Source organism: Helianthus annuus, chromosome 10 (genome assembly GCF_002127325.2).
Source record: "Helianthus annuus cultivar XRQ/B chromosome 10, HanXRQr2.0-SUNRISE, whole genome shotgun sequence".
In the NCBI taxonomy this organism is placed as follows: Eukaryota; Viridiplantae; Streptophyta; class Magnoliopsida; order Asterales; family Asteraceae; genus Helianthus; species Helianthus annuus.
Genome location: NC_035442.2, coordinates 67,474,811 through 67,481,380, shown reverse-complemented (window position 1 = coordinate 67,481,380; position 6,570 = coordinate 67,474,811).

Sequence of the window (6,570 nt, the reverse complement as noted above, 5' to 3'; positions counted from 1 at the left end):
TGAGGATGCCTTCGGGTATCATCCGAAACAATAACTATATCAATTCACACAAGTTACACAACTTAGCGTTCAAATAACGTCTAACGGAAACAATTCGAAATGAATATCCGAACAATATCGGATCTTTTTTTAGTGACCATCTAACATTATTTGGATCATTTTGGTCTAGTAATGGTCACTTAACACATTGAAAACACTTAAACACTTAAACATCTAAGCTTTTTCTAACAATTTCTAATAAAAACTAACACTTTAAACTAGTGAAACAAGTTACAACATTTTTACCACATGTGGGACCCCTTTTTTTACCATGTCTCCATAAATATCTTGATATTTTACCTTGGTTGCAAGTGATAAAACCAAGTGGACAAGTTGGTGAATTTGGTGAAGACTTATAACAATTAGTTACCATAATCAACAAAGCACATTTCCTTACTTTTCACCATCTTTTACACACACTTAAGGATCCTCTCAACATTCATACATTAACCAAGAACACCATCAAAAACCTTCATCTTTTTCACACTTCCTTGATGATAAAAAATGGAGCTTGATGATACTTAAGGTGATCTAAGGATACTACAAGAAGAAGCAAGCTTTTCATTCCATTCCATAGCTTCCAAACATCAAGATCAACACTTTTTCTTTTCTTTAATCATCATCAAGATCATCCCTAGCCATTAGTGCTAGAAGTAAGCTTCTAAAATCCCTTTTTCATACTTATTTATGCATTATTTGTTTAAAGAACATGTAATAAACTAAATAATCATACAAAACAATATGAAAATATAAAGAAGCAAAATAATAATCATGATATAAAAGTTTGTTTATGTTGTTATTTAAGGATGTTACTTGCATAATTGATCTAGTTTTGATGATTAGCATATGAATAACTTGTTAGATGATGTTTCAAAACATAATCTAACAAGTGTACATGAAAATGTTTAAGGGTTTTGTTAAACATAAATGTTTAGACGGATGATCATAACCTTGGATTTTGTTAAAGTATATAAGGTTTTTCACTAAAAAAATACTTTTACAAAGTTACAAAAACAAACATACAAGATGGGTTTTTATAAAAAGTTAGTTAAAACTAGAAGTAAAGCATGGATTTTGAACTAGTTAACTTATGATATGATCATACCAAAAGCCTACATGTTATTGATTTCATCTTGTTAAGATTTTGGAATAAATCTCATATGTTTTTATTAAGAATAATATGAGAAGATTATTGGTGATTTTTATAAGAAAAAGAAATGTTTTATTAAAACATGGCTAAGCAAATATTCAAAGGAAATATGGCCATTTTTCTTAAAAATCATGTGTTATAAAAACTACCATTTTTGACAAAATCTTTATTAGATTAAAAAGATTTTAAAAGAATAGTTTTTATAAAAGAAAAATTTGATGTAAATATATATTTTTTTGAGAAAATATATATTTAGTTAACTTAACAACTTATGTGCTAAGTGTTATTTCTTTGTATTAGTTATATGTATGATAACTAGGAACTTGAATACAGTGGTACAAATAAACACAATGTACATTTCAACTAAAGTCTTACAAGACTACATGTAAATACGCCTTAAAAACAACTTACGGACATTCCGAGCCTTCGGACACAACTTATGGTCAAATAGGACGACGGGCGAATCTATAAACATATCGCCATTCGGAGGAGTTACTACGACGCTTAGACGATCTTTCGACGCGGATATATATATATATATATATATATATATATATATATATATATATATATATATATATATATATATATATACTACTTTAATAAGCATATAGGAAGGGCAAAAATGGTCATTTGCCATTGTACAAGCATTTTAAACACATTATACAACCATTTTAAGCATAAAGGTGTTGAAAATTGTCTTCAACACGCTGTGAACCCGCATGGATCCTAATCGGATCACTTTGACCCGTTTTACCTCTTATGGATCCTATATAATGTTTCTTTCACTCGCTTTCTAAACCCTAATTCATTTCATCCACCCGCTCCTCCTTCTATCTCTCTCTCTCTCTCTCTGATGATTTTCAATTTAGGGTTTCTTGCCTCCTGTGGTATGAGCAAGATCTCACCAGATCCAACAATGGTGTGGTCTGTAAAAGTGGTCGAGGCAAGTTCCAACAACCCGAGGTAAGTCCGACAACCTCCTTTGATTTGTTTACGTCGTGCCCTTTAGTTTTTGAATCAGATGTTTGTATCTGCTTTAAACTTGAGGCCGCGTGAGTTGATCTCAGGCGATATATGTGCTTCAGTTTTGTTAACCATCTCCTCCCTTTCTCCAGGCGATTCTAGGGTTTCTTTATCAGTCGCTTCAAGATCCACGCTTCCTCAGTGATGAATCTCTCTAGATCGCCATCAGATCGACTGGTTTGACCGCTCGGTACCTTTCTTTTTACCATATCTTTTTTTTGTTATTTGAATTGGATCTCTGTAATATTAGAGATTACCTGGTGGTTGTGGGTGGAAGATGGTGGTGATGACACAGATCTACCGTTGTTTTTGGTTACGAATTAAAAAATTTCATTTGTTCTAAGAATATGTTTTACATTGATTCATTAAACGAGCTCAGATTGGCTCGATTGAAGCCCTGCACATACGATTCAGAATTTTCAATGATAACTTCGACTTTTTTGAATTAGGGTTTGTTTTGAATGTTAGCTTGTTTCAGTGACTTTGATGTTGATTTGTGAATGTCGGCTTTTGTTTGTTTTGAATGTTAGTTTGTTTAAAGTTTCTCTGTTTTACAGATTTCATTTGTACACCTTTTCTATGGGTTACATTGAAAGCTCTGTCACTATTATCAGAAACTTTCACATTACCATTAAGAAGGTGAAGGTGAAGGCTTGGTCTAGATTGTAAACCTTGTGTACATCTTTTTTTTAATGTATTATTTTTGCCGTCTATAATATAGTAAAATGTTATCTTGATTTTGAGATAATAGTTATAACATTTGATTCGTTTCTCTTTCTTATTGGCTTCAGGTTCATGGTGTACTGAAGGATCTGGTACACAAGTTAATTAATGAGACCTCGGTTAGTCTCGAGATCCTATTCTGTATATGGACTATTGATTTTTCTGGTTCTATTGAACAGAGAACATGAATATAATTTCATTTTGAAATCATAAATCAATGGTTTGTCAGTCTCACTTGTATATCTAGGAGTTGAAGCAATACCCATCCCTGAGAGCGGAAGGTATGAATGCAGCTGCTGAGTCATTAGATAAGATGAGAAACGAGAGCAAGAGAGCTACTATACAGTTAGTTGATACGGAATGCAGTTACTTTACAATTGAGTCATTAGATAAGATGACCACACTGTCGGATATCCATCTATATCAAGATGGTAACAGCAGTCTCTCACTTCAAGTCAATTTGGAGAAGAACAGTTCTTCTGCTGCATACGACTATTTTTGTGACAAGTTATCAGAAATAAGGCGCGATAATGTAAGTAAATCAGGGCTTTGATTGTTGTTTCGAGAATCTTTTATAAAGTTTCTTTGCAAGTTTATGTATATTGTTAACTAGGGGCCTGCAAGTCTGTTGAACTTCGAAGATCAAGAAAGAGTGGAAACGGTTCTTAAGTACATTGAGGACGGAGACCTTAGGATATGGTTTTAAGTGTCTATTTTATGGTTGTAACTTGTCTTAGATGAAGTCGTATTTGTTAACAGTTGATGAAGATTAGTGTCACGAATTTGGTTGCACGAGGAAGTGCTTACTTGGCGAGCCAGCAGAGTTTAGCAACTAAGCTTCTTGAAAAGGCGTTTAAAGTTAGATTGGGCAGAGGATTATACGGGGAGTGTCTGGTATGTTATTCTATATTCTTAATGATGCAACGTGAAAGCATAAATATAAACGCATAAAGATTTTATTTTTCAGGGGGTTAGGATCGACGGGAATTCAAATTTAAGTGATATTATTGGCAAGGAACTCAACATGAAGAGTGAAGCAGCTGGTTTGTGGTACTTCCAACTGACGATACTTATCAAACTTAAATTTTTGTCCTGAATATGACTTTTTTTTGGATAAAATCGGGTGGTGGCGTGGTATATATGATATGTAACCTCAGGCCTATTGGAGCTGTTATTTACATGCAAGGGAAAAATCTCAAAATGTGCTTAAGGAGTACGGATAAGTATGGTACTGATACATCTGCAATTGCAAAGGTATGCATGGTTAACTGGTTCAGTGATATCATTTTTTAATAATTATACTTGTCAAACTTTTTAAAATACATTAATTATATTTGTTTAGAAGTGAGTAGAACAATACCAAATATAATCGAACAATATGGAAAACCGATGGTTGGGTTTTAATATATTTAATGACCAACTATATTAGTTCGGTTTTGGTTGCATACGTTTACAAAAACCGATTTAACCAAACCGCATAAGGGAGGAAATCCAGAATTTCATTACGTACTATGAGTCTAGGACCCAAATATGTATCAAATCGGTTTTATCTTTTGTTTTTTTTTTTTTTGACAAAAATTAAATATCTATTAAACTTTGTCCAATTTAGCTAGACCCAAAAATGAAGGCCCCTTGGTCAGTTAACTGTTAACCCAACTGTTTTATATAACTAATGGGTAACGAAAACCAAAAATGAACCAAAACGATAGGTATTATATTCTCAGACTGTATTTGGATTTTAAATTTATGATTATCCCTTTCAGGTCAATGATCTTGAGGATGCAGCAAGTGTTTACGGCACTTTGAGTAAAGTAATCGATTGCAATGTGAAAACCGACACAGTTCAGGCAGCCGAAAGCCTGACTCGCAAGCTTCGCAGAGTTAGGCAATGTCTAGATCTCATCAGAGAGCTACAGAGTATGCTTTTTATCTTTTACATCTTTTAATCATGTGATCCAACTGCTAAGTTATCAATTATCATATATTCATATTTTACATGTTATTTAAATCGTGGGTCAAGTTATTCTACAAAGGCTTCTAATTATAAGAAGTGTAAGAAGGATTTATAGAGTGACAAGTGTCCAATAACCTAAAACTAAACCCACTACATCACCACCAAAAACCTAAACACCCACCCCACCCCACCCCACCACCACCCAAAAACCTAACCCCCCCCCCACCCAAAAACCTAAACCCCCCCCCCCCCCCCGGGCAAAAAAAAAACTATACCTCATCAAAATACCCCCAAAAAACCTAAACCCCACCCCCACCCCCCAAAAACCTAAAAAAAACCTAACCCCCCCCCCCACCCCACCCCCCAAAAACCTAAAAAAACCTAACCCCCCCACCCCCCAAAAACCTAAAAATAAATCTAAAAAAAAACTAAACACCCACCCCACCCAAAAACCTAAACCCCCACCCCCCACCCTCCACCCTCCACCCCTCACCCCCTCGGCAAAAAAAAATTCTTTTTTTAGGGTGGGTGATGTGGGGGGGGGGTTAGGTTTTTGGTGGTGGTGAATGTTTAAGGTTTTTTTTTTTTGTAGTGGGGTTTTTTTGTGTAGTGGGTTTAGTTTTAGGTTATTGGACACTTGTCACTCTATAAATCCTTCTTACACTTCTTACAATTAGGATCCTTTGTATTTGATCCTAATCCTTTAAATCGTAACTGATGTTGTTCTGCGTATGTATTATATCTATTAAATGACAATAGGTTTGTGTAGGTCCCTCGGAGGTTGAGGTTAAACCTTATCCTTGTTATGTTTAACACTCTAGCAAGTGCGGAATCCAAGCTAGAATGCAAACCGATAGTTTATATGAAAGCACAAGCAACAAAGAGAAAGAGTAGACATGCAAGATATCAAAGTTTTCTCTTGTATTTCAGTGGACACGGTTACAGCCCTTGACCAAACTGAAAATGCTCTCTACAAGACTTGGTTCACTCACATACACTATCAAAGGACTTTCGGATGTCTTTCTGTGAAGTGAAACCATACATGGTATATATATACCCATAACAGATTGCATGCTCGAAGGATAAGATAGTCTGGTCGAAGGATCATCTATCGACCAGAAATCTACCGAAGGATCCATACATACCTCGAAGGATGATGTATCCTTCGAGGTCCATCTGTATCCATCGAAGGTTGTCTTTCGAGGTCATCGAAGGATATAAATATCCTTCGATGACATCCTTCGAACACAAACAAACTTACACACTAAGTGTTGACTGTTTGGCCAAGTCAAACCAGGAGGATGGTTGACTTGGTCAAACTTACAATCAAACACATAAACAAACCAACACAAGACGTAAACACGACTAACAAAAGACATCGTTTTATGACATTACAAAATACAGACAAAGTACAGACACAAGTGCACCAACAAACTCCCCCTTGGCTGTAGCTTTGTCTCGATCTTCGTGTCTTTAAGTCTCGGACGTCCTTTCAACTGTCAAATGATGCGATGACCATGCACTTCCTGCATTAACCAGTAGATTGAAGCAGTACAAGGCCATCGTCTGAAACTTCATTGCCTGTTCACGATCTCTAACCAGGTAGTTGATCTCGTGATCCTTAAGAACAATATTATCCGACCTGGACATGTTAGTAATCCACATCGGATCTATTATT